At 40.9% G+C, this 27,345-nt stretch overlaps 1 protein-coding gene across 16 annotated transcripts in view; it reads right to left on the bottom strand.

Annotated features, from left to right (window-relative positions):
• TLE4 (TLE family member 4, transcriptional corepressor) overlaps positions 1 to 27,345 on the bottom strand; it is a 142,183-nt gene that overhangs the window by 40,876 nt on the left and 73,962 nt on the right. The window lies entirely within an intron of this gene.

Genomic DNA, 27,345 nt, shown 5'->3' with positions numbered 1-27,345 from the left:
TCTCTCCCACTGAGGCTAGACTTGGTCATGTGAACTGCTTTGGCCAAGAGTACAGTATCAAAGGCTCTCCTAAACTCTGCCACTGCAAAAAAAAAAAAAAAAAAAAAGAACAAGCCCTTGGCTAGCCTGCTGGGTGGCTACAAGGGATACATGGAAGAGAGCCAGGTTCTCTCAGCTGAAGACATTCTAGACCACCCAGGTGACTTCAGACTAGATCAGCCCAGCCCAGGTAGAAGGACTTTTCCCACAGCTAACACAGAGACTAAAGAGATAGAACATGGACACATGGGTGGCTCAGTCACTTGAGTCTGCCTTCAGCTCAGGTCATGATCCCAGCGTCCTGGGATCAAGTCCCGCATCGGGCTCCCTGCTCCGCAGGGAGTCTGCTTCTCCCTCTACCGCTCCCCTGCTGCTTGTGCTCTCGCTCTCTTTCATGGTCTCGCTCTAATTAATAAATAAATAAAATCTTTTAAAAAAGGAAATATAACATATAGTTTTCATTTTATACCCAGTTTTAGAAGACTATTACATGATTGCTAACTGATATAACAACCATTTAATTAAGTATAAGCACCATAAGAATATATGCCCCTTTTCCTTCTTTAAACTATAAAGAATAGATGAAAATAATGTAAAGAAGCAAGCTCATTCCTTTCTACTTCCCAACCTCATCACTTCTAATACCGTAAATGAATCAACATATGTATAAATGGTAAACTACCATAGATTCATTATTGCTTCACCAATACCAACTGACATTTGAAAATCACTCTATAATTTTCAAATCATTTGCACATAGATCATCGTGTTTGCCCTCTCCAAAACTTTGTTAGGATAGTATTATCACCACCATGTTAGTGATGAGCAAACAGAACTCTAGTGAGATTAAGGGACTGCTTGAGGTAGACAGAAGTACAGCTGGTATCCCTGAACTGATTCTCACTAATACCCTGACATGAAATAAGGAGACTAAGACAAGGTCAGTGAGAGGATGCATACCTCATCAATTCATGGAGTAAAAAGGCAAGACAGAAAAAACTACATACTGATGTCACTGAAATAATTTAGAAAAAAACAGAATAGCTCCCAGTATAAATCCTAAACCACACTGATATTCCAGGATTACATAAGTTAGACATGAATTAAAATATCACTTCTTTAAAAAGCAAGAGATTATTTTCCCAAGTTATTATTTTTTAAATAGTTCTCAGTATTCAAATTGTGCATACAATTTGGTGAATCAAAGGAATGTCGAAGATAAAGGGACTAGAGTAATGATACCTCCATAAAACTAGTCAGGACTGGCGTCGTGGAAGCTCTGTAATTGGTTCTGTCCACATCTGAATATTAGAACTACTCTCAAATTCATGTTTATACTCAGCTTAGTTCTACATCTCATCTTCATTTAAATTTCCTCCCGAGGACATTTTATTTTAAAGATTTTATTTATTTGACAGAGATACAGCGAGAGAGGGAACACAAGCAGGGGGAGTGGGAGAGGGAGAAGCAGGCTTCCCGCCGAGCAGGGAGCCCGACGTGGGGCTCAACCCCAGGACCCTGGGATCATGACCTGAGCCGAAGGCAGACGCTTAACGACTGAGCCACCCAGGCGCCCCTAAATTTCCTCCTGAGGACATTTTAAAAAGGGAATAAAAAGTACTTTTTTAGAATTATCATTTCACAGAAAAAAAAAAAAAAAGTATCACCTAAGCCCTCAGAAGAATGACCATGGAGTCGGGGGACCCCTGAAGACAAAAAAAGCACAGGTACAGAGAAGGAAACGATTCATCCAAAAGACAGGGAATTAGGCTGGGAGTTAAATTAATGGTTTGTATCAAAGGTTGGCCAACTTCTTTGGTAAAAGGCTTGCTAGTAATCATTTTAAGGCTTTGAGGACCACATAAGGTCTCTGTTGCATATTCTTTGTTTACAACCCTTTAAAAATATAAAAACCAGTCTTAATTCATGGGCCACAAAAAAAAGAAAAGGAAAGGAAAAAGAAAAGTAAGAAATGAATTTGGCCATAGTCTGCCTGCCCCTCATCTATATAACTGCAAGAGAATGTGGTTTATTCCTACATTTTTTTTTAATCTAAAGAGTATCGCCACAACAATCCTATCGAGCTTCCAGTATTCTCTCCTCGTGGTGCACTCAACAGGTCTCGAGAGGGGAGAGATGAGGTCTGCATGGGATGACCTGCCATGCCACCTAGCTCGTCTTGCCACCTGAGATGCCGCTAGCATTTTGATTTTCATTATTTTAAACGCAAGGGAAAGGTCCTAAGTTGTCATCTTAAGAACTTCAGTTATCCGTCCATTCAGTTTCATGGCTTAACTTACTAGGCCTGGGGCACTGGACAAGAAATTGTGGGCTGACTGGTTTGAAGGAGAATGGGCTGAGTTGGCCGAACACTCTTCCCTCCCTCCACTGGTTTATTCAAGAGCGTAACAAAGAAAGGACGGCTGTGACAGGGGCACCCTGACAGCGATACAGGAATGTTCAAAGCCGGAAAGGACAAGGTCTTTGCCCTCAAAGCATTTTGTCCATGGAAAAGTTAGAGATAAGATAAGCACACAAGTTCTAAGGCTGCAGTCAGAGGCTACATGTCAGGAAATCCTTCGGGGCCAGATGCGCTTTAACATTCAGTATTTTGGAGTAAGATACACTTACTGTACATGTTCTGGGATAACAGCCAGAACCAAACATTCATACTCCTGGAGTCAATTCAGTTTCATTACCAAATGAGATGCAAAAAAAACCACTCTGTCTTCAGAGCTCTTTGGATGTCAGGGTAGTGGATACGCAATTGTAGTGGATAAGGTAAGGGATAAAGATAAGATTAGGCCTGCCCAATCTCAGAAGAGTCTGTAAACTTATTTTATCTTCCTCTTTAAGTTTTAACTTAAGAAAACCACATAATATGGTCCTGTCAGGTCCAAACTCTAAGCAACGGTCAACTTTCCAGGCAGCCTTCTTTACAGCACCAGATCTTTACAAAGACAACAGGGTTACCTGAGATGCAAGTGAGGTGAATTCAAGCTAATCGAGATTTTAGTCTTAGTAACACTTTCTTGCATGCCCAAAAGTCATTAAAAATCAGATTACGAAAACACACAATATATCCCCGAAGAGATAGTTAAGGAAAGTATATAGCTTTCTCAATAAATTATCCTTCGAATCACTAAATACCTGTGGCTATGTGGCTAGAAAAGTAATATGCTTTTAGAAGGGGGCCACTGTAATGTGGATATTATATCTCCAATTCCCAAGAAAACACGCTCTAACACCCGATAATATGAAAGCTAGAGATTTTATGACCTTCTCGGTATGTATGTCTCTGTCACTCTATGAGGAAAGAGCCTGTGCCCAAATGACCTTTGCTTTGGCTATAGCACCCTGTAAGAAGCAAGCCCTTTGTCAAAACCTAACAAATCTACGAAAGTGATTTTCATTTGTAATTTGTACACTTAAGCATGAAAAACAAACTACAGAGGTTCACTGAACTGGCAGATGGCGAGTTCTTTTCACCACAGTAGACAGAGTATATCCAAGATTCTTTCTAATGCATCAATACATTATTTTCCCCAGACTGAATCTGGTTTTTTAAATATAGACAACAAACTTAGAGAACTTCTGTCCAAACACTTTGGTTTTAATACGTAAGTAAAAGCAAGTGGCGGGACTTGCCTGAGGTCCTCTAATCATAAGAGGGGAAGCTAGAATAGATTGAGGTCTGCATGTGGTTTCTGATTCAAGGAATGGAAGTCAGCTGATACACAAGGATGATTACCCCAGACAATACATACAGATTAAAGCCTACATATTAGTTCTGACTGTATTACATTAGGCTCACAGGGTCAAGATTACAAAGAAACAAAGTTTCTAATTATCAAAGAGGCAGGTCCATACACAGAACTGGATGAAGCTCATCCTCCCTGAACCTAAGCATCCTGTATCCTTGATAAGGCTGTGCACAATTTCTTTTCTGCCTCATTCCATGTATTTCAGAATACAGTTAACATTTCCTGCTAATTTCTCTAACAACTGAGGACTTTATACAATATAAAATATTCTCTGAACTTGTGCAGCAATTGCATCCCACTCACTACTTGTTTTGTATTGGTATTTTATATACAAACAGGCATTCAAAAGAGAAGAAAGAAGTTTTAGTAAGAGTACTTGACAAGGTTAATCTTTCATTAATCTTCCTCCTGAAGTTTCTGAGTTCGGTAAATGTAAAATGTCATATGCTGCCCACTTCTGCTTCTACAGGCAAAAGAGTGCCCACCATTGGGTTACATTAATACAGATGTGAAATTAATGACAAGCCTACAAAACTCGGAAGGAGTTTCGTTGTGAGGATGTCGCATCTTAAAAGTTGGGGGATGGTACAGGCTCAGTTTATTTCCAGAAAAGAAAATAAAAAGTTAAATCTGGCACTGGTTATATGTAAATGCAAAATATAGAAGTGTCTTACAAAGAGCTTAATGAAGAAATCAGGTTATCAGGACCTGTGATTATCAACTTAGAAAAATTTTTTGAAGTTCCTACTGTGTCATCTTGCCCCTGCTGTTATCATAGTCTAGGACACATAATTAAAATGAACATCTTGAAGGAAAAAGAAAGAACACCCTAAAATGAGATAAGGCACAAAAAGCACATGGCCCACTAAAAAACTGGGGCTTTTGCACAATAAGGTACTGCTATTAAATACTGAATAATCAAAATACTCCCAAATATTAAACAAAATTCACAATACCTCATTATATTTATCATATAATATTACCATAAGTTCTAGGTTCTGAGGAACCCAAGCAGTCACACAATCTGGTGGGAAACTGAGGTTGAGAGAAAATAAGAGGGCACACCCAAGGTCGGGTAACACAACCAATTCTCTGACTCCCAGTCCAGTGCTCATTCTACTATATCACCAGTTGGCTTTTTTTTCTTTCTACATATTTTATTTTAAGATTTTTTTTTTATTTGAGAGAGCGAGAAAGAGTGTGCGCGCGCAGGGGGTGGGGCAAAGGGAGAGGGAGAAGCAGACTCCCCGCTGAGCAGGGAGCCCTGGGCTGGATCCCAAAACCCTGGGATCAAGACCTGAGCCTGAGCCAAAGGCAGACGCTTAACCGACTGAGCCACCAGGTGCCCCTTTACATATTTTATTTTAAAAAGTACCCTCAATGAGTTAGACTACTGAACCAAAACAGTTTCGTAGTAACAAAAGCAGTAATTTATTTACTTTATCTGTTGTGCCCTTTGCTGGAAAGACCTTGGAGAGCAAAAATAGTGAAGAATTCCATTAATTAGAGTCTCTAAAACATCAGTGGCAATTAACAGGCCATCAAATATGGCAGTAGACTAAAATGAGCATAAAATAGCATTTTGTTACGCCACTCTACGAGGGCAGCCCAGCTTTAGGCATCTTACAAGATGCCTGTGACTGGATCAGATCAAAGTGGCTGGTAGAGGATTCTAAGGCACATCTCTCTCTCCTCACCTCAGCTCCCTCATGTAAAGCTGAGAGTTATGTTTAAAAGAGAAGCAGAATGACTAATCAGGGTGGCATGGACAGTGCTTATAAGGAACAAAAGAGGGATCCTGAAAATGATTAAAGCCCCCAGTCATAAATAGCTGTTAATGAGTATCCATTGTGGATTGACAGGATAGCCTGATATCACACACTTTATTTTCATTTTAAATAAATAAATGTAGAATAAATGAAATTCTATTTCTATCTCTTAATTCGTTTCAAATGGATTCACAAATTGGCGCAAAAAATGCTCTTGTCAAGCCATGGGCCCCAGTTTGGTATTCTGAAATTATAAATAAATCACCATCATATGTAGCCTCCAACTTAATTCTTCACGTTATCCTCAACAAATTCATACATCACTGCCATCAAGCATTCATTTCCCCTGTGACTCCTACCTAACTACCCCACCTTTTTGTTCCAAGGTACCAAAGTCATCCTTTTTTGGAGGGAGGAAGGTAGCAGCAGAGGGAAGGAATGGACTGAAAAGGAAAACTCAAAACAGTCCAAAGGGGCTTCTAAGTTAGGAAATACAAGTGGTCCCTCCTCAATCTGTGTCATAAATCTACAAAAGTCAGCTAATAAAAATTACAGCCAGAACACTGAAAACATGAGCACTGCGCATCAATTAAGGAATAAAACTAAGCATAAATGATTTAAAAATTACCAATTATCGCAGACACTTAAGTCGGGAAGTATTACTAAATGCAGTTAGTAATTGTATTTAAAGAAAAAAATAAAGGCAAAACTACCCTTGCTTCTCCATGAAAGAAAAAGGACAACAAACTACGAAACCCAAATTAGGGAATACTATGACAGTAAGAGTATTTCTATTACCCTCCAACAAGCGGATGAGGCTACAAGTGAAACTCTGTCAGATCTTTCATTTGCATAAATTTCAATTAATCAGATAACAGATTCTGAGCTGTAAGAGGACGAGGATACATCTGTGGATATGAGACATTTACAGGAAAAACACACACAGGACTGTGTGATAACATTCCAAAATGCTGAGAAACAAAAATGGCCTCAAACCACCATTATTAAAAACACATGCCTTCCCCTAGTGAAGAGTTTACACTTGTAAGGACATGTGACAGGTAGGCCGCACGAGTGAACACATCACAACAGTATTACTACAGGTGCACAAAATCAGCATCTATTTACTTTGGATTTCTGTGCATTTGACAGACAAGAAAGGAAGCAGCTCAGATACTATCACAGTTGTCTTCCTAAGTGGCAGGCATTTTGCTGGGTCTCCTCATATATGTCTCTAATCCTCACACTTAAAATCCCACACCCAATAAGGCATGCCCAGATGAGATTTAAATTGACCCTCGTGTAGAGATGGAAAGGATGGGCTCTGGAGACTAACCTGGTTCTTTTTTTTTTTTTCCATTTGTCCTCTTTTTTTTTTTTTATTATTATGTTATGTTAATCACCACACATTACATCATTAGTTTTTGATGTAGTGTTCCATGATTCGTTGTTTGCGTATAACACCCAGTGCTCCATGCAGTACGTGCCCTCTTTAATACCCATCACCAGGCTAACCCATCCCCCCACCCCCCTCCCCTCTAGAACCCTCAGTTTGTTTCTCAGAGTCCATAGTCTCTCATGGTTCGTCTCCCCCTCCGATGTCCCCGCCCCCTTCATTTTTCCCTTCCTGCTATCTTCTTCTTCTTTTTTTTTTTTTTTAACATATAATGTATTATTTGTTTCAGAGGTACAGGTCTGTGTAAGACTGTTGAATCACAGACTAACCTGGTTCTAATCAGCTCATCGGACAGATTACGTTCCAGGTGACCGTGGGCAAGTCTCTTAGTCTTTGTGTCCCACTTTCTTCAGCCTGTTATGGCTAAAACCACAGGACGGCTGCAAGGTAAGGACCTAACCAGCACAGTAAATAAACACACCCTCAGTGCTGATTATTATTATTATCCAAGATCACAAAGCTAGCAGTTGGCCGAGTTGTTTCTAGAACCAATGACAGTGGCTACAAAGCCTGTGCTGCTTCACTCTATACTAAGCAGCCTTCAGGCAATTTTCATAAACATCGAGGAAAGCAACAGGCCACCTCCAGGAAGGGAAGCCTGAGGCATGTGTCATGTGAAGGGACAAGAGAAGGTGCAGGCAATTAAGAGCAAGATTCCAGGGCGATGGGCCCAGGGACAGCCAGAGGCAAGAGCCACCAACCAGAACTGCCTGGTCTACAAACCCATCCCTCTGAGGAAGGCATACACAGCCACGTTGGAAGGAATGCCACCAGAGTGCGGAGGCAAAAATGACTCACGTGACAATGACCATTCACTGTAACTGTATTTTGAGCCTATGTTTTATTTCACATTTACTCCATGTGAGCAAGTTGCGGCCTGAAGTTTTGGTGGCTGACGATGAGTAAACTGGGAATTATACTGCAACTTTAATTTTTTTTAGGGGAAAGTTATACATGCAACATTTTCTAGATATAAAAATAAAAAACTAAAATATGCAAAGTAGGGAATCAGACAGAAACATTTCATTTGGGGTGGAATGCTCCCACAAAAGCAAATGCTTTGATATGGACCTATGCACAGAATTATCTGAAAGGAAAGCTACACTTTAAAAAATCATACAGTATATTCCCAAGGTAAACAAACATTTTTGCAATCACTTACTGCCAATTCACATATATGGATTCCAGGAGGTATATCATGAAGGAAAAACCTCCAAAGACTAACCCACATTATTTTGCCTTAATGGAACTGGGTACGTTCAGTACTGTTTTAAGTAAGTGGACTACTGGTTGGGGTCTAGAAACTGTTTGGTTATAGGGATTTTTTGTTGTAATGATATTTGTTATAATCAGATTTGATTTGTACATCTCCCGAAACAAATGTTGTGACAAACATAAAAAAAAAAAAAATCAGGATCTCAGCCCAACAAAACTAGCTCTTTAAAAATTTCATTCCTTCTTGGATGCAAAGACTGTACAATTCTCTCTGATATTTATTCTGAATATTTCAATGATGTATCCTGCGCATTTTTGAAAGCCAAAGGCACATAATTTATAACAGGGTTTCTGAAACCGTGCCCTTTTCACTGGTTGCTGGCATTTAAAGCATGTTTTCACACATCTTGCAATGTTCTAAGACGATCCAAATTGATTGGAATTACATTTTTCAAGCATTTTTAATTGAGTCCCTGGGCTGAGAGTGTTCTACTCCCCACCTGGCCTCACTTGCACTTATTTCTGTAGCAGAAGTCTAATCATGGCTGAAGAAAAGTTTCCACTTAATCAAGTCCTTCTTCATAGGGTTTTCTGAGCTAGAGTATATTCCTTTCCTTATCTTTTAAATAAATCTCTACAAAGAAACACAGTTGGTGTTCAGTTTTGATAACCAGAGAAATGTGAATCCCTCTTAATCAAATTTCAAACCTGAGCTAATAAGCACTCAAAAGTGGCATTTCAGGTGGGAGAAAGTAAAAAGAGTGACTCAAGAATTCTCAAGTACAGCTGACTCACATAGGATTCTTGAGCCTTTGTAGAGATCTGACTTTCCTAAAAACAAAGGTTTGGTGAGTGGTAAGAATGCGCTGCCCCCCAAATATGGCACCCAGGTCCCCTGCTTCACAGTGAAAACAGATTAGCCAGGAAGATGGCTCTAAGGATCTGGATGAGGAAATGTAATTCTCTTCTCAAAGAGTCATTTCAAAAACACCTTCTAAAGCTTTGTGAGACTAGCAGAGGCCCCTGGGGGGAAGCTGAAATCTGACCTGCTCAGATGCCCCTCACTGCCCATCCCCCGTGGGAGACCTGGCTATGCCAAAATTCTCCCCAGAAGGGCAAGCAGCACCCAGTGCCTAGGTGTCATCTTGCTCTCCAGGACTCTGGCCCTTTTGTCATTCCTATTAAGAAAATATGGCATTTGCTTGAATCCTGGTATGACACTGAGTGATCTAAATTCACATCCTAGGGGCCCTCTCCCCACAATAGGAGGGGTCAGCACCTCAGATGCTGCAAACATCGTTTTCCCCCTCAGATGCACCCCTGCCCAAAGCCCAGACCAAGACGGACTCTCGTGGCCTCGTGAGATTGCTCTGTTAAGTCAGCCTGAAGAAAAGGAGTTGCAAATCAATCCATATTATAGCGCAGGGATGTGTGTTCCCTCCCCAAACAGCCAACCTTATTGACAGGGATTAGGTGTCTGAGTAGTAAAATAATGAAAAGCAGCAAAAGTCTCTCCTGCTCGACAAGCATCTATTGGGTATACTCCCTCTCCCCACACAATTAGTGGAACGGTTTACAGCACTGAAGGGAGAAGTCCATTTTACAGATAATCTGACATGAAAATAAAAGAGGTTCTCTACGAAACGCAAGGTAACCTGCGGGACCGCGGTCCTCAGGCCACTCCTTCCGCGCTGGTAAGGCTAGTCCGTTCCACCAGCAGAAGCACACTGCGCTGCCGGCCCAGCAGGGGAATGTCTTTTAAAATGAGGATTTAGGGGCGCCTGGGTGGCTCAGATGGTTAAGCGTCTGCCTTCGGCTCAGGTCATGATCCCAGGGTCCTGGGATCGAGTTCCGCATCGGGCTTCCCGCTCCTTGGGAGCCTGCTTCTCCCTCTGTTTCTCTGTCTCTCATGAATAAATAAATAAAATCTTAAAAATAAATAAATAAATAAATAAATAAAATGAGGATTTAGGGGCGCCTGGGTGGCTCAGTCGTTAAGCATCTGCCTTCGGCTCAGGTCATGATCCCAGGGTCCTGGGATCGAGCCCCGCATCGGGCTCCCTGCTCTGCCGGGAGCCTGCTTCTCCCTCTCGCACTCCCTCTGCTTGTGTTCCCTCTCTCTCTGTGTCTCTCTCTGTCAAATAAATAAATAAAATCTTTAAAAAAAAAATAAAATGAGGATTTAGACTGACAGGAACCCATAAGGTTCTCCCGGTTTGGTCTCCAATTTCATCTATTATGAGTGGCATGTGGTTTTGCTGTAAACTACATAAAAAGTCACGCTCTCAGCTGAGGTTGAACTCTCCCGAAACACAAAATCCCCTTTGGAATTAAATATGTACTCAGATCAGCTAAAGTTAATTCTCAACCATCTGCACGTACAAGATCCATTTTGTAGATTTTCTGCAGCAAAATTTTAATCCCAGAATAATTTCCCCCACAGGCTAACACATTTCTAGTTTGCTGCTTTCTGCTGTCAGTCTGGTGTTTGCTTGTGGAATGCAAGTTGATTTAAATATTAACTCCCAAAAGAAAAAATGAAACCAAGTTATTTTCAAATTATCCATATTGTGCGCTAAACAAATATTAATGGTAAGATTCACTGGGCACCTACTAAGTGTTAGGCACCCCTGAAAATTTACCCTTACCCACCTCCCCCCACTAGGGCCCCGTTACAGTAACTAGGACAGAGAGAAGGAGGTTGCCTAAAGTCACAAGGCTGGTAAATGGCAGAGGGCAGTGGTGTGAACCCAGGCCCTCTAATCCCAGAGCTTAAGTTTGTAACCAGTATCCCTAGCACTGTTTTTCACCTGCAGGCTGGTTATAGAGTTCACAGTGTGTCACACGCACAGATGTGGACAGGTCCCAACACACATTAGCTTCCCAATATGAAGAAATGTGGTTCAAACAGTGTACCAAGAGCCACCTTGAGTCACCCTTTATGAGGATGTTATTTCAGCTTTAAGAGCACAGCAGACATGAATGAGGGGTGGGAAAGGAGGAGGAGGGAAGACCAACGCAGAGCTGTCTGTAAAACAGGTCTCTTCCAAAATACGCTTTTCCACCTGTGGGCCCCGGCCACCGCCTGAGGGGCGCAGCAGACCCGTCTATTTGTCTCGGCCTAAGTCAATTTCTCTTGAACTCACTCCTTTCGCTGGTGAGCCGTTTACTGTGTTTTTGCCCAGGTTCTTATAATTTTGGAGTCATGCTGAGTCAAGTCTGTGGAGGCTAGGTCTCTCTCTTTTCTTCTTCCAGCTTGTTAACAACGACAAACTTCTTGCCTTGTTGTCTTTTCAAGTTTTCTAACCTGCATGAAGCCCCCGCCGCCTCCCTTGACGACTAACCTCTGTCAGAGGCGTCAACTGCTCAGTCCCATGGATGCATCTATTCCCACTCAATACCAGTCCTTTCAGGGATTTCTTCCTCATGAACTTCACATCTAGGTCCCTGCACTCGATCACCTAGTACTGAAATAAGCAAAATATCACCTATGAGTTGAAGCCTGGAGAGCATTTATCTTGCAGTTCTTTTTGGCAAACGGCAGAGCACTGTCACGCGATGCATACCACCGTCTCCTTTCACTCATAAAGTCGCCTCCCCTGCTCAAATGGTTACTACTCTCTAGGACCAGAGGTGCTGCAAAGATTAAAATTATCGAACATTCCCACTGTTAGCATAAACTCGGTAAATTTCCATTCTTTCCCATTCTAATTCCTTAAGAGTCAGTCACATGAGGTACTGGAACCGAAGAACAACAACTACACAAAGGTACCATCCATTCTTTTTGTCACTATCAGGGGAGGGAAATCCAAAGGAGAATGGAACACAGAGTAGGAAGCACCAGCCTCTTGGCCCAACAGTGAAGCAGTGCCGACCAAAGGAGGTCTTAATGAAGGTGCCCAAAGCGCTTCGAACGGAAATTAAAGACCAAACACACAAAGGCGTGGCTTAATTTTTATGAACACTCACATACATTTTTAGTAAACCTTTCAATTCATCATATCACTGAAATGCACTGCCCCAGAAGGCATTTTAACTTCCTAAATACAGTTTCTGTCTATCCTTGCTCAAGTTTTACGAACATTTCTCTGGCCTCATGAGGTATTCCAAATCCTTTACTTGCCGTCATCAACCGCATGGTGGTCAGGTATGCTGGTTGGTGCTTTCAGACAACTCTCATAGACCTATTCTGGTGAATTCTTTAGAGAAACCTTTCTCCTGAGCACACCTACCACCTCCGCCAACCACCTGGGCACTGAAAACACACTCCACAGCTTTCGAGTCAATACTCAAAGGGAACTTCCAAGTTCAGATATTTTAAAGGGAGAAATATGCATACAATCCTCAGCCCAGAAGACTATATTTTGGGTTGTGACAGGGAAAATACATGCACAAATGAAGCCCGAGGAAGACCAAATGCAAAATGAAATCATCGAGCAGAAGGACAGCGGCTTCTCCAGCATTCAATCATTTTCAGTCACACTATGTTGTCCGGTAACCTGCACTGATAATTCCTCATGAATAAAATGCCAGCATTATCATCAGCAGCTATGTTGTTGACATGCTTTTGCTATTTCACTCAAAATACCATTAATTTTCTGGCTTCACAACAGCTGAGCTACTCCCCATTTGAATATACAAAAGAGTATTTTGTTTAAACCAAATTAAAAGCGTTCCAGTAAATGACTTCCATTTTGCTAGCTATACTATTTTAGCATATAGTTTTTCTTAATCCTCCCTAACTCAACGTCACGTCTGTCATCTCCCCAATCCAAAATATTTCCAGTATTGAAAATGTCTTTTTCTTTTCCCCCAAGTTGGGAAGGGGGAATCCAGAAACTGACGATCTGTGTTATAGCATTCCCGACTGGCAAAACATCTGAAGGGCAGTAAGTCTAGTGTGGCTTTTTAAAGGTTGTTAAGACATGGTGGCCTGAAATAAAAACTAGACACACCCCCACACCCACACACACACCACCTTCCATTTCGCATCTAGATAAGTTCCGACAGCACCCATTTAAGTCGGAATGAAAACCTCTACTGCTGCCAAGCCCTCCTGGCATCTCACCACTTTATTTGTTCCCATTTGTATCTAATGCTTTTGTCAACAGTTCAACAAAAGTCAAAGCAAACAACCCACTGCAAACACTGGGGGTAACAGCAACAAGCATGAATCCTTCACAATTATCCAGCCCAGCTGCCCCAAAGCTCTTCCGGGCTGCTTTCATTTACAACAGTGTCAACAAAAGGCTGAAACCCAATAACTAGATGGGTCAATATGGCCACTGTATACCCTCTGCAGGAAGAAACGCTGTGCTCCTCCTTTGCTGCTTCAGCAAACATGTAGAATAATTCAGTTAGATGGACAAGTGCTTGTCTAATCATTTGTTATGTGAATTATTCAATGACTTCCCCGTAAACTACTAAACAGGGCTCTTCAAATATTTCTTCGGCACTCCCAGCTGTCCGACTGCAGAAGCACATAAAGGAACAAAAGCGGATGAAAACAGAAATCATGACCCACGTTAGTTCCCGGTGATAATCTCTAGTCTAAGAAAGCCAAGTCTTTACAACTAATCCTTTTGGGTCTACCCTTGCCTAGTATTGTCACTATAGGCCTAAGCTTCACTATGACCCAGCCGGGGGTGGGGCCGAGCAGACAGCCACGCACTCAGCCATTCAGGGCAACCCACGACCAACCGGGGCGCTCCACTACCTTTTACCTTGTTCAACTTTAAAAGCGCCCCCCTCCCACCCCCCGCCTTTCATAACCACTGCCGCCGACAGGTATAATATGCATTTACGATTTTTAATGGAGCATTTTAAAAGCATAATTAGAAATGTATTAACGAGCTACAAAGCATAGTTCAGAAGTACCTGTTCCTAAAAGACTGTATTTTAGAACATCAGATGCCCTGGCCTAATCTGGTAAAAATGCTGACGTTTATTTAAGGCAGAATTACTTTGAGATGTAACCATTCCATTCCCTGCTTTCCTTTCTTTCCTCTTAAACGTATGGCTTGTGAAATCACACATAAACCGAACAGCCTGGCAAGAGGGAACCCTGACCAGGGTCTGGGCCCTCATCCAGCTGAACGCCTCCCTCAGGACCGAAGGGACACGGCCCCACACACTCCCTGCCTCTAGGCCCTGGGTTGGGCACCAGGACCCTGCATTCCCGACCCTCATATGCAGGGTTTACCCAAGTCTTTCTGGAGCCCCCCAAGGGTAGACCACGCTGAGGGTTTGAGCACACCTGGACCTGAGGGCAACCACTGGTGTGCAACAAAGCTCTGAAGTGAGAGCTGGGGTATCTACTACAAGAGCACAGATGAGGGCCCTGGCGGTTCCAGCAATGAACTCCAAGGGGCCTGAGCACTGTAAATTCAATCCTGGCCTTTCAGATAATCGTGAAGGTGTATTTATTAACTGGATTTGTAACTCTTAAAGAATCAGACAGATGGTATGAGGGCCCCCATTTGTACTCTTTCCCAGGCCCCACAAATGTGAGGGGTAGGCCCAACAGGAAGCTAGCATGTCATTTTGGGACCCTGTCTTTTGACAGCACTTCTACACCAAACTTTCCACTGCAATGCATCAGAAAACCATGCGAGAATTTTTTCCCTTAGAAACTCTTTGGTTTTTTTTACAGATTCAGGTATGATCCACCACAGGAACGAAAGTACTGATTTTATTTCTATAAACACATTAAAAACATAAAATGTTAAAGAGTTCAAAATAAAACTCAAGGATTATGTTGTTTGCTAAGCTAGTCCATACAGTAAGGATAAAATATCTGAATGCTAGAGACAGACCTTTTCCCTTCTAGATTATTTGTGTTCGCTTTCCTCTTCCAGCCTTCAAACAGCCAGATTATAAAATTACTGCTTGTAACGCACTTGATCAAACACAGGTGAAGGAAACAGCAGACTCAAACTCACATCTGCTCACGACAGCCAGTGTACTCACTGCCATTTATTACATCCCCGTAGGAGTCTCACTTCTTACCAGAAGTGTCTAAGAATTTTTAGTTCTTGGCATAAAGAATTGTGCTTTCAAAAAACAAATACTAGACCAGGACACGAAAAGCAACTTGAGAATTCTGCTTCTCCTAAAGGTCTTTAATAACCCCTGTAACTGTTGTATTTTCTGAGGCTGGCTTCCAGTATCAACTAGAAAGCTGGTAACTTTAAAAAAGATTCTTGAAGAAAAAATAAAAAGACCCTTGAAAGAAGACAATTTCTTCTGAACTGAAATGGGGCTATTTACTGGGAGCAGCAACAGGCAACTTTTTTTAATCAGAGAAACCACCTGAAAAGCAAGTTGAGGGGGTTCAAACACCCACAAGTCCAATGATAGAACCTTTTAGCCTACAGTCCAGCTGTTCTGCTGATTCCTACAAAACACTACCTGACGACGAGTAAAAAAGCGCACACCACCATCAGGGCCGGGCATCTGCAGAATGTTGCCACTGGTACTGCTGTCAGCGTTTGCTAAAGGTTCCAGGTTTGCATGTATTTGCACATCAGCCCTGGCAGCTTCCTGGGAAGACTGCCTTCAAAAGCTGTCCTCCGATCACCATAAACTAGTATTTAAAAGAATTCAGGACTACCCGGGAGCTCAGGGAAATGAAGAGAAACCATCCATTAATATATCTGATTCTACTCAGAAGGCAGCACATCTCAGTTCCATACTTTAATAGGAAAACAATTTGAGGGAAGGGATTGTATCTAATGTTTACCATGCACCCCCCAAAGACCCAGGTCAGGCCTATTTGCCCTCCAGCTGCCAAATCAATACCTACCATCTTTGCATATTTTATTTAGGCTGCATTGCTCAATTTTCAAGTTCATGTATCAACACCAACAGGTTTCAAAGTCAGGAACCACTAAAACAATAATTTGGGGTTAGTTGTCTAAAGAAAATCAGGAAAATCGCTCAGCCTCAGAGGTTCAGCTGTGCCTTTTTAGTATCTAAAGGAAACATACACACTGACAGTTCTTCCTACTCAAATGACCCTCAATATTAAAGACAAGCAAATCATAGACGGACTAGCATGTTCCACGGACTTTTGTCTTAATACACTTATTAAAGCAATTCTCCCTACAAACTAAACACACAGACTACATCCAACACAGGGCACTTCATATGTAATATTCTTCTTCCATTCCTCCCCAGGGGGGAAAAAGGGTTGACCCATAAGGAAGAACAGAGGGAGACCAAAAAAGGGGAGAGGAAGAAAAAAGGAAGAGGAGAAGGGAACTGAAAATGACAAGGGTGAGCAAACCCGTTTACAAGTGAGCATCTGGCACTGACAGGAGGAACTGAGCACAGAGTCTGAGGATCGGCGCTACCGTCTGGAGGGAGGGCGCCAGTTCGAAAATGGGAGGAACTGAAGACAATCCTGTTAGGAGTGGGGAGTAACTTAGCTAACCAAAGTATTGTTCCTGGATACCTCGCTCTTTAATTTTCTATTAGTCATAGTTTGCTCCATTTTCCCAAGGGCAAAAATGTTACCAACTTAGTTTAGAATTTCCTAAATAAGGACGGACTAGGCTACTACCAGATTTTATTATGAAAACAGATTCCAGCCTAAGCACCCAATTCAGGAGCCTCCCTCTGACTAGCCCAATATGGTTTGGTTATAATCCCCAGGCCGAAATTGGGCCTGGGGGCTGGGGCAAGGGTGTGGGACAACTCAGAGACCTTTCAAGTCCTGACCACTGTGGTAGAAACACAAGTGATTATTTCAATTTTCTCCACAAAGATTATTTTTTCAGGGCAGCCCAATAAACCCAATAATGCCCAGATTTACTAGAAAATTTTTTATTCATTTCCCCATGCACCAGAAAGTAAGCTAATAACATCCCACCGAGAGTGCTGTCAGGCCAAATCCCTCCACTGCTGAACACACTACCAGGATAAATCTGCCTTCATTTGCCATTCCACCATCCACTTTAGGGCAAGACCCTGGGGACTGCTCCAGATTACCCCCTCCACACACAATGTCACAGGCACAAGCCCGAGTGGCCCAATCAGTGCCAAGAAAAGAACAAACTAAAAAAGATTAATTCACAGATGTTCATGCATTTCACATACACTGTGCCCCATGGTCCGTTGCTAGGGCAACGGGAGACCACCAGTGCGAGCTTTATTGGCTTTATGAAGTGCGTCTCGGGGACTATAGTCCGAGAAATGCTGAATAATAATAGTGTGGCTTTTCTGAAGCCTTGTTTTGTGCTTATCTACATTTAACCTTCCAAGTATTATAAAGAGGCATCGTTATGCACAGCCTTCAAACCCCCCCACCACCATCACCACCAAACCGCCTCAACTCTCTATCTAGAAACATTAAAATGCATCTCTTGGGGGCCCATTTTGGGAAGATCCATGTGAAACTGCTCAACCAGTTCCACTAGGGAAAAAAGAGACCTACGACCATTTAAAGATCACTATATTAGTGCAGCTGACCACATCAACAATTTCTGAACAGAACAGAAGCTACTACAAAAACCAAAACGTGCACAGGCCCCTTATTTTCTGTGCATGGGAAAGAACCTTGCTTTTGAACATCACAGTCGGTTTTAACCAGAAGAACAGCAGAAGCAGCAAGCCTTACTGGTCCAAAGTCTCTTCCTCTCTAACAGAACTTTTCTGCGACGATGGGAATGTTCCATACCTGCACCGGGATGGCAGCCACGTGCAGCCACTGAGCACATGAAGTGCGGCTAGTGCAACGGAGAAACTAGTTTTTAAACTCTACTTCATTTTAACAAATTTAAATTTAAAATGCCTCATGTGGCCAGTGGCTACCGTATTCACACAGTTTTAGAGGCTTACCAAGACAACTAGGTACGTTTTTAAAAGTTCACAAAATGCTCTTTATGCTTTTAGTTTCTGCTTAATTAACACAAATATAACTCCAAGTAAATATACACAGAACACTATTCAGGACCGGCGGTCGCTCACTGTGCTGGCTCCAAACAGCCCCCAGCCGTGGCCTAATCAGCTGGGTTCTTTGTCCAACAGGCCCAGGGATGAAGACTGACTTCCCCCTCCTCCCCCCCCCCCCACCCCAGTCCAGGGTGGGAGGTTAAAATCACAAATGTCACAACTCTCAGAGCAGTAGCACAGATCAAGTGTTAATCTAAAGGGAAGGGGTGGGTGAGGGGGAGAATACAGGCTGGCTGGGCAAGGGAGGATCTGGAATGAAGAGGAGAAAAATAAAGCCAGTGAATAGATCAATAGAAGCAACAGCTTACATTCAGATTCACAGGAGAAAGAACACACCGAGACAATCATTTCCTGGGAAAAGCTCAAGCCTAATGAGAATTTACTCTGCTCCTTTATGTGACAACCAGCCCTTTTGTGGCACGGGCTTCCTGACTGACAGGAACCCAGGGCCCCTTAATAGGATTTCCATATTATTTCCAACACCTGCCCAGAAGTTATTTGTTTACATTGAAGGAGGCAAGATTCTCAAATCAGACATCTGCTTCTAGTTCAGGCATATCTTAGGAAACCATCTAGAAAGCAGCTTTGTTACCATGGTGACATTTTTATTTTCCGCCTTTAGTTGGCTCAAAACATTAGCATTTCCAATTTTATTTTGTTGTTCAAAAGGCCAAATGTCGCTCAAGAAAACAGAAGTTTAAAGAAAGATAAATGAAGAGAATACTCAAAAATTTCTACAATTAAAATGACCATAAGAAAGAAATAAAAATGAGGTGTTATTACATAGCCTACTGGCCTCTCTCATTGGGTGGCATCACTAACCTGTTTACCTCCCCCCCCCCCTTATATCTGAATACTCAGCAACTTGAAAAGTACCAATTTTGAAAGACAGATTCAAGAATCCTTAGGATGTGATACAATTAAATAATGAGTCCATTTCCATGAAAAAGAATTCCTCTTGCTCACCCTATCACCATCTTTGAAAGCTCACTTACAACAGGAATACTGAAGACATTTTAACTTCCACCCCACTGCAATTCAGTACAAGGGTGGGGGGTGCGAAAGACAGGAAAGCATAAGCTTTTCTTGAACATTTAGAGGTTGAGGTTGAGGAGGGGATGGAATATTCAACAGCGAGGGGAAAAAAATAGATTATGTGGGAGCGGGCTCCATACAAGTGTATGCGACTGCTTTCCTTGGGGCTGAAGCTCAACTACGAGCATTGGGGATCCCATGGGTGGGGGAGGAGGGTGCTTTATCACCAACTACAACTATCACAAATAAATAGGAATATAAGTTACAATACTAGTAAGGGAAGCCCAAAATGTTTTTTATAGCACTATAATTTACTATAGGCAGAAATAATTTGGATTGGTTCTGAGTAATGAATCCAATGAAGTTAAAGTAACAGTCCTTTGGTTCGATTTTTAGATTCAAAGTAAAACAACTACGTATTCAACTCTAAGATTTAAAGTTTTGATTTGACAGATCTAAGCAGCATTTAGTCTTGAAATATGATTTTATTACTTTCATTTAATGGTAAGCTTATTTCAAAGAATCTAAAATTCTTGCAGAAAGTACTACTCTGCCCTCAGCTTCCTTTCTAGCCCTCTTTCATGAGACCCAAACTGTGTTCAATCCTGTCCCACAGCAGCTGCCATGGTGATAATTAGATAGGATTCCTCCTGACGTCTAAAAATACAACCCTTAGTGATGGCCCCCAGGCATAGGGAGCCTTCAACCTAAAAGATACACGAATTACTTCAAACCACCATAGAACAAAATACATTAAGTTGGATATATAAGTAAATGAAATCATTACCAGCAGAAATGATTCAAGAAAGCTTGAGAAGTGACAGTATGCGGCTACCCCAGGTGATCTTATAATTTTGCCAGAATGGGTTATGAGTTAAGTATTATTGGAAGAATACAAAAAAAGATGGTGAACAATTCTTTGGAACAGTTCTTTTGGAAGAATTATCTACATTTTGAGAAACAAATGCTTTTGAAATTAAAGTGCTAGTTAAAACGTTTCAATGAGTCTTGGGCCCCTCTAAAAATTTTTTAAAATGTTAGATACTAACTTTACCGTGCAATCGTTTTCACGAAATAGATGAAATGCATTCTAATTAAGAAATTTAGATATATTAAACACCAGGATGAAAATGTTTGTCTAATAAATAAGAGGGTTGGTTCATGGAGGAAAAGAAACCACCCCTGCCAAAAATCAGCTGGGGAAGGCAGACCCCACCACCAACCCGCCCCTGTTAATTACTATTTGTTCTGCCTGGGTGATGGGTGGTGGAGGAGGGCGCAGCAAACAAGCACGTCTCCCCCAGTCACATCATTAATCCATTCATGCTTGCCACCTGAGGACCAGCTATGGCCTAAAGATATTTATTCATCTGTTCGACAAACAAACAATTACAACATATTTTCTGGAATTAGGACACTTGTTACATTTCACACAGCTCACATGCCTAGAGGCAGGTATCAATTAATACCGAACAAATTACTGCATCATAAACCCATAGAACAAAAGTTCCTGGCTGTCCTTTGATAAGGTAACTAGTAAAATACACATTAGAAACAAATACTTCTATAAAGAACAAAAAAGCAACAATGATGCTGAAACATTTAATTTCAAATTACCATCTTATTTTGTAAAATTGAAAAGAGTTAAACACTGAAAGCTTGAGAGGCATACTTTAAAACATTAAACTATCCTATCCCCTTACCCTCAACCCCCAAAATGAAATACAATTACCACTGTTTATTTAGCTAATGGTATGACCAACTTTATTGATGAAACATACCCTAGGATGTAAGATTTTTATTGTAAAATTCACTTGTAGGATGGAATTGAATTACATAAGAAACCACCTAAATCCAAATGCTTGAAAAAATACCTAGCATTATACCTTTGAGATCCAGGGAAGTTAAAGTGACTTGCCATCGACACACAGCTTACTAGAGGGAGAGAGAATTCCTAGCAGGGTCTGGATTTTCCTAATTCTATTACAATTCCCTTCTTAACTAATCCTCCATTTGTCTTCCTATATAGTTCCAACAAAGAAGATTAAGATTCTTGCCCTCAAGGAGCTAAAAATTTAATGGGAGAGAACTTTATTCTGTGGGGGCACAGGGCACCTACAGGACACCACCCACAAGGAAATAGACGTACTTAACGTATTTTAAAAATCCTACTTAAAATTCTATTTTTAAAGGCCTGTCTTAAGCAATATTTATGTCTGGAAAGTGTAGTTGGATTTCAAATACATCACAGTCTGTGTTTGAAGGTTAAAGGATACAAAGAGAGTTCTATTTATCAACGATCAGCATCATTTCTAGATATTTTACTCCCTTGTTTATTAATAAATTTCATTAAACTGTTCACTGCCAACACTTATGTGCAAACCTAGGGGTCATTCTTCTACCCATTTTCCCAGCGTAAGAAAAAGACTTCTCCTGGTATGATTAAGCAGAAAGTATTCTTGCCACCACAAGGAAGCACAAAGAGATATCTAGAATATGGGCCATTCTACAGAAGGCTAGACCAGATTCTTCAACAAGTCAGTTACACAGATCTGAGAGATACAACAAAATGAAATGGAGCCTATCTGGACCCCACTTCAAGCCAACCAATTTGATGGAAATCATCAAAGTTTGCTTAGAGGCTGGATATTAGAAGCTATCAAATAGGGCGCCTGGGTGGTTCAGTTGTTAAGCGTCTGCCTTCGGCTCAGGTCATGATCCCAGAGTCCTGGGATCAAGCCCCGCATCGGGCTCCCTGCTCCGAGGGAAGCCTGCTTCTCCCTCCCCCACTCCCCCTGCTTGTGTTCCCTCTCTCGCTGTGTCTCTCTCTGTCAAATAAATAAATAAAATCTTAAAAAAAAAAAAAAGAAGCTATCAAATAATTACTTTTATTGAGTGATTAAAGGCATTATGTCTATTATTGGGTGTGTATCTTTAGACCAAAAAAAATGTCTATTATTTAAGGAGATGTGTTCATTTTGCATCCTGAAGTATATAAAGGCAAAATGCATGCTATCTGGGATTTGCTTTAAAATACATTAGCAAAGAAATAAAGGAATAGATTAAAATGTAGCTAGAAATTGATGGCTCTTAAACCTCGATGTTAAGTATACGGAGGATCTTTGCACTATTATTTCTGCTTCTAAGTATGTGTCAAATTTTTATTAATAAAGATTCAGACTGAATCCCCCAAAAAGCTTTTCTCTGATGGTGGCACTGGCTATGTGACCTTGGACAGGGCCTTAATACCTCCAAGCCTTTCCTCACGTCTGAAAAAAGACAAAGCATATGCCACCCACCTTCCCAGTTGAAATCTGAACTATGAGTTACACATGCAGCAGTGGGACTGAGTAGGAATCCACCTTATTTTTCCCTAGGTCAGAGTGGACAAGATGCAGTGTCCAAGTTACAGTCCTTAATTAGACAGCTTCTTTTCTCAGATTACTGATGACTGAGGGAAAAAATGGGACATAATGCAAGCCCCAATACAGTCTAAGTTTGGTGGTGGTGTTTTTGTTTTATTTTTTATTTTTTGTTTATATCCTCTCCTTAGTGTTTTATAGATTTCCTCTATTCCTCTTTTTAATCTAGTCTCCTATTACTTTATGCCTTTGTCTTTCTATAACATGTCCTTCTAAAGTCTACAGTAATGGAAATTAATCCCACCAAGCTTTCTCCTGAAAGGTAAAACTACAAACATTCTATTTTATACAGATGCATGGGGGGAGGGGGAGCTTAAAAACACAATGCCTGGACCATGTCGTTATCCCCTCTCCCACTTTCTTTCTCCAGTGGCTTCTCCAACTTTCTCCCACACAAGAAACGCCAAAGGGTTAAACATATAAAAGGCACACTCTTTTCAGACTGATACTCCTTTGAGACAGAGGAAAAAAAAAACAAAAAACACCAAATCACACAGGTCACACAAGATCCTGGAACAGAACCTTAACCATTAAGTCTTGATGTACAAAGTGAAATGGCAAACAGAAGTAATCATTCTGTTAATTCAGGCTAAAAACCCACTTTCACCTGTAACACCCAACTAATGAGGTAAAAGTGCTTTCTTGGCCTGAATCACATACTTCAATTTTTACATAAAAACAGCCTTAGCCTAATTCTCTATTGATAAACCTTTACTGCCAACAGAAAATAATTGGAGATGAGAAGAAAAGCAACGCATGATGTTTTAGTCATCCGCGTAGAATAAACACCAAAATACAGCTGAGGCAGAATGAACAGGCATTGCCTTAGATGCGACTAATGAACAGATCATTATGAAAACCCTTAAACAAAAACAAAGAATTCACACGGCGGGGGAACACAGTATGTACACTCACAGAAAAGCAGTTAGCTTGAAAAATAACTAAATGTAAGTTTAGAAAAATAAAATGCACCAGCTATACTTACACTAGCAAAAATTACAAAAGTTATAAAGTTCAATACTAGTGGATTGTGTGAGAGCAAACACGGCATTTTAACGTGGTACACTGTTTCTGGAGATTAATCTGGCAGTGTGCAAGTCGCTAAAAATGATCATACTCTGATGATGCACACAGCATTTTGGGGAAGAGGATCCAATGAAATAATAAAAGCACCACCACTCTGTAGGAAAAAAATGTACTTATGCTCTATTTTACAAAAAAAAAAAAAAAAAAAAAGGCAAATCCTTCTATTGCATTTGGGATAAAAAAGAAGATACGTGATATACATTGAAAGGACTAATGAAGTAATAAAGTTTGCACAATAATACCAATTTGGGAGGGGCCGTGGCGCTTATCAGTAGTTGGTGACAGTGAATTTTGCTATTTCTATTGAAACTGGTCTCGATTTGGGGATCCATGATTTGCTAGAAGGTATCAGAGGTGTGCAGACATCTGGGGGTAATAAGACTAACTTCTCAACCTCAAATTCCTAGCAAGTTTTGGGTAAAGTGGCCCCCATAGCTCTCAATCATTATCCTCACATCAGCCACTCAGTTGAGAATGTATAGTGATGTGAGGAATGTAATGACTTCGCTTCAGGAGCTGGTACCACTAGCAACTGGGCAGCTCCTGGCAGCATGTGGAAACGTCTGCTCTGTCACCACTTTGGAGCCAACCAACTTTTACCCCTTTGCCCTCAGGAGGCATGAGCCCTGGAAGGTTCCACCACCCCAGAAAATGCTTCCTTGGCTTCACTTATGTTGTTTCAAGGGATGAGAGAAATGGTATGAAGCACCCCAGAAGATGGCGAGAAAGCCCCCAGTCAGGAGAGAGAGGAAGGAGCCTTATTTCGGCGGGGGTGGGGTGGGGCCTCTTGAGACAGCTAAATGTGGGCCTTCCAACCTACCACTAAGGTCAAGAGTAGATAATGGTCCATGTTTCTGGGGCTTCATTTTGGACACATGGAGTTACTAGGTAGCCAAATGACAAGCAGGTGCCCTGAACCCTTACCTCAACAGCCCTAGAATACACACCGTTCTGACTTCTCATCATCAAATAAACTTGATTCTTGGGCTCCCACAGTGCTTTCTCCTTTAGGTCCATATTTACATTCTCTACCCTTGTTGAAAAACTTCAGATACAGGTCTGTAAATAAAAGGCTTAGGAATGAACTTGGCTACTGGAGCTATAGAAAACAAGATCAATAAAGCCAATAGCGTGTGGTTTAGTGGCCAGAGAATGTCCAAGAAGAGAAAGGAAAGGAAGAAAAAGCCCCAACACTTTAACAATTGAATTTCTCTCATTTTACCTGACACCTAAAAAGGTAAAGCACCTTAATTACCTGAATCTTTACAGTAAGTTTAAATTATATTTTATGAGCTATTCTGAAATCTGCCCTGTTTAATAATCTGTAACGTCAAGAAAACATTTTAAGTGTCTCTCACAATTAAACCCATCCACAACCTTGTATAAATCAAAATTTTGCTACCATATCAAAATGTTACACTGGGGCTGTATAACATTGCCCACATCCTCATTACATGCAACACTAATTACTACCAGCAGATTCAGAATTTTCTGCACATTAGAGGCTTTTAGAGGAGCTATAAAAAATTTCAGGCACCATTAATTTAAATTTGTATTGAAATTTCCTTTTGACAGATGGCCAAAAATTACTTATTATTTAGAGTACCAGAGCTGCCTGTTTGCACATTAGAAGAGGAAAGGGAAAAATTAAAAGCAAGAAGGAAATTTATGTCACGTTCATTACCTGTTAAATGTTAAGGAGCATTATCCTGCATGAATAAATTATTTCATACAAGCCTGACTCCAGCTGCAGGCAACTGGCAGGCTCCGGCTGATAAAAACCATCTCAAGTCACACAGCACACAATCATAAAAAGCCCCTCTTAACCAGGAGCCACTTAAGGGAGGATGAGGACGATCAATGGAACAAGCAACTAACTGCTTCTCTGAGCATCACACAACACATTTACGAAAATTAGCAAACTTCTTTCACCTTGCAAAGCCATAGCACAGCCCCAAACCTGACACAACTTCAAATCTTGAGAACCGTACCCAACAGAAACATCTATTTATAGCTACCATTACATAATAAATCAAGGCCAAATCATCCACCTCTATTTCCTCTTTGTTTTCCCCCTGGCTTCTAGCTATATAGACACTCACTCCCAGACTCATCCTGAATGATTATAGATGATTTCAAAATACACCCTACTCTGGCATAAGGGAATATAAAATGTAATTGACACAAAAGTGTGCACTGGAGTATAAATATTTTCACAGTCTTCTCAGAGTGGGGCAGGAGAGGAAGCTTTTGTTTAGTTCACTGGCCTGCCTAAAGGTATGTATTTATCATAAGAAGGCACAGAATGTTTATATTATTGGCCCCAGAATAACTAGACAGGCTTTCCAAGGACTGCTATCAGCTAATCCTGGTCAATGCATTTACTTACCACTTCCTAAGTACACATGTGTGGAACACTCAGATCAAAATTGCTTTTTTTAATCTAGGTCCTGATATGCATATTACACAACAAAATACACAACTGTAAAAGCATAATTAAATAATTCAGTGTGTGCAGTTCCAATTGTAAATGTTGACATTTCTATGGGTGTACAGATGCCCTTTCAAATTACAGAGACTCTTGAAGGGTAAAATAGATACACTTAATTTTTATTTTCCATTCTGTAAGGGTTTTGGAAAAAAAAGACAAGGAGTAAAGAGCCGTTCAAAGTGACAGCACAGGTGGTTTCAGGGGAAGATTTTAGTCTTCATTACGCATAACTCCATTAAAAACTACAAGAGATGTAACTGCCCATGCTCCAAAACAACTGTTGCAAAATACAAGGAAAAGACTTGACAGCATCTGTGCATTGGCCAATGCTTGAGAACTGCCTTGTCCTTTTAATCTTTACAAAATACAACACAAATATACAGGCAATTATGCATAACACGGTGGCATATTTACATTGCGCCTGGCTCAAAAGTGATCAAGCAATTTTCATATTTTCCTCATTTCCTGCCGTGGTAGCCTGTTTTTCTTGTTTGCTTACTCTATAAATTCAGGCATCCTTAGCACATCCCATTCTGGTGTTACACAATCACATCCAAATCATTAGGCCCTAAATACTTTTCCTCTTTCCCTACAACTTGTCTTGTAAAGACAGAGTTCCCTACAACTTGTCTTGTAAAGAGACAGAGAGGCAGATAAGAGAGATGCAAAACCTAAGGAGAATAACTTGCTATACTGGAAAACAAGATGTTGTTAAATAAATATCTTTCTGGCAGAGAAGAATGCTTTTATGCATTCTGTTAGAGAATTTTGTAGGATGGAAATGTTTTCTAAAACGAGACTAATGTATATTTCTTATAAATCAAGTCATTTACTTTTCATTATTTATCTTATAGCCAAAGCCTAACTGGAAAAAAAAAAAAAAAAAAAAAAAGTAGTTATTCTTCCTCACATAGCAAGACATAACCATATAAGCAATGTGAGCCAGATCTTCCATAGTTCCATCCTGGGCTACCAATCCAATTGTGATAGAAAAATGAGACCAATATTTTCAAAAATCTCAACCACACAACTGAAAGTAGTCAAAAATACAGTTAACCACTAACTGGTAAAGCCCAGCAAATCATTCTGTAAATCTCAAAGAATCCACAACCAG

Source organism: Mirounga angustirostris, unplaced genomic scaffold, assembly GCF_029215605.1.
Source record: "Mirounga angustirostris isolate CCGP_5_RB_7025 unplaced genomic scaffold, mMirAng1.0.hap1 SCAF_15, whole genome shotgun sequence".
Taxonomy (NCBI): Eukaryota; Metazoa; Chordata; class Mammalia; order Carnivora; family Phocidae; genus Mirounga; species Mirounga angustirostris.
This window is presented reverse-complemented; position numbering and strand designations above follow the sequence as displayed.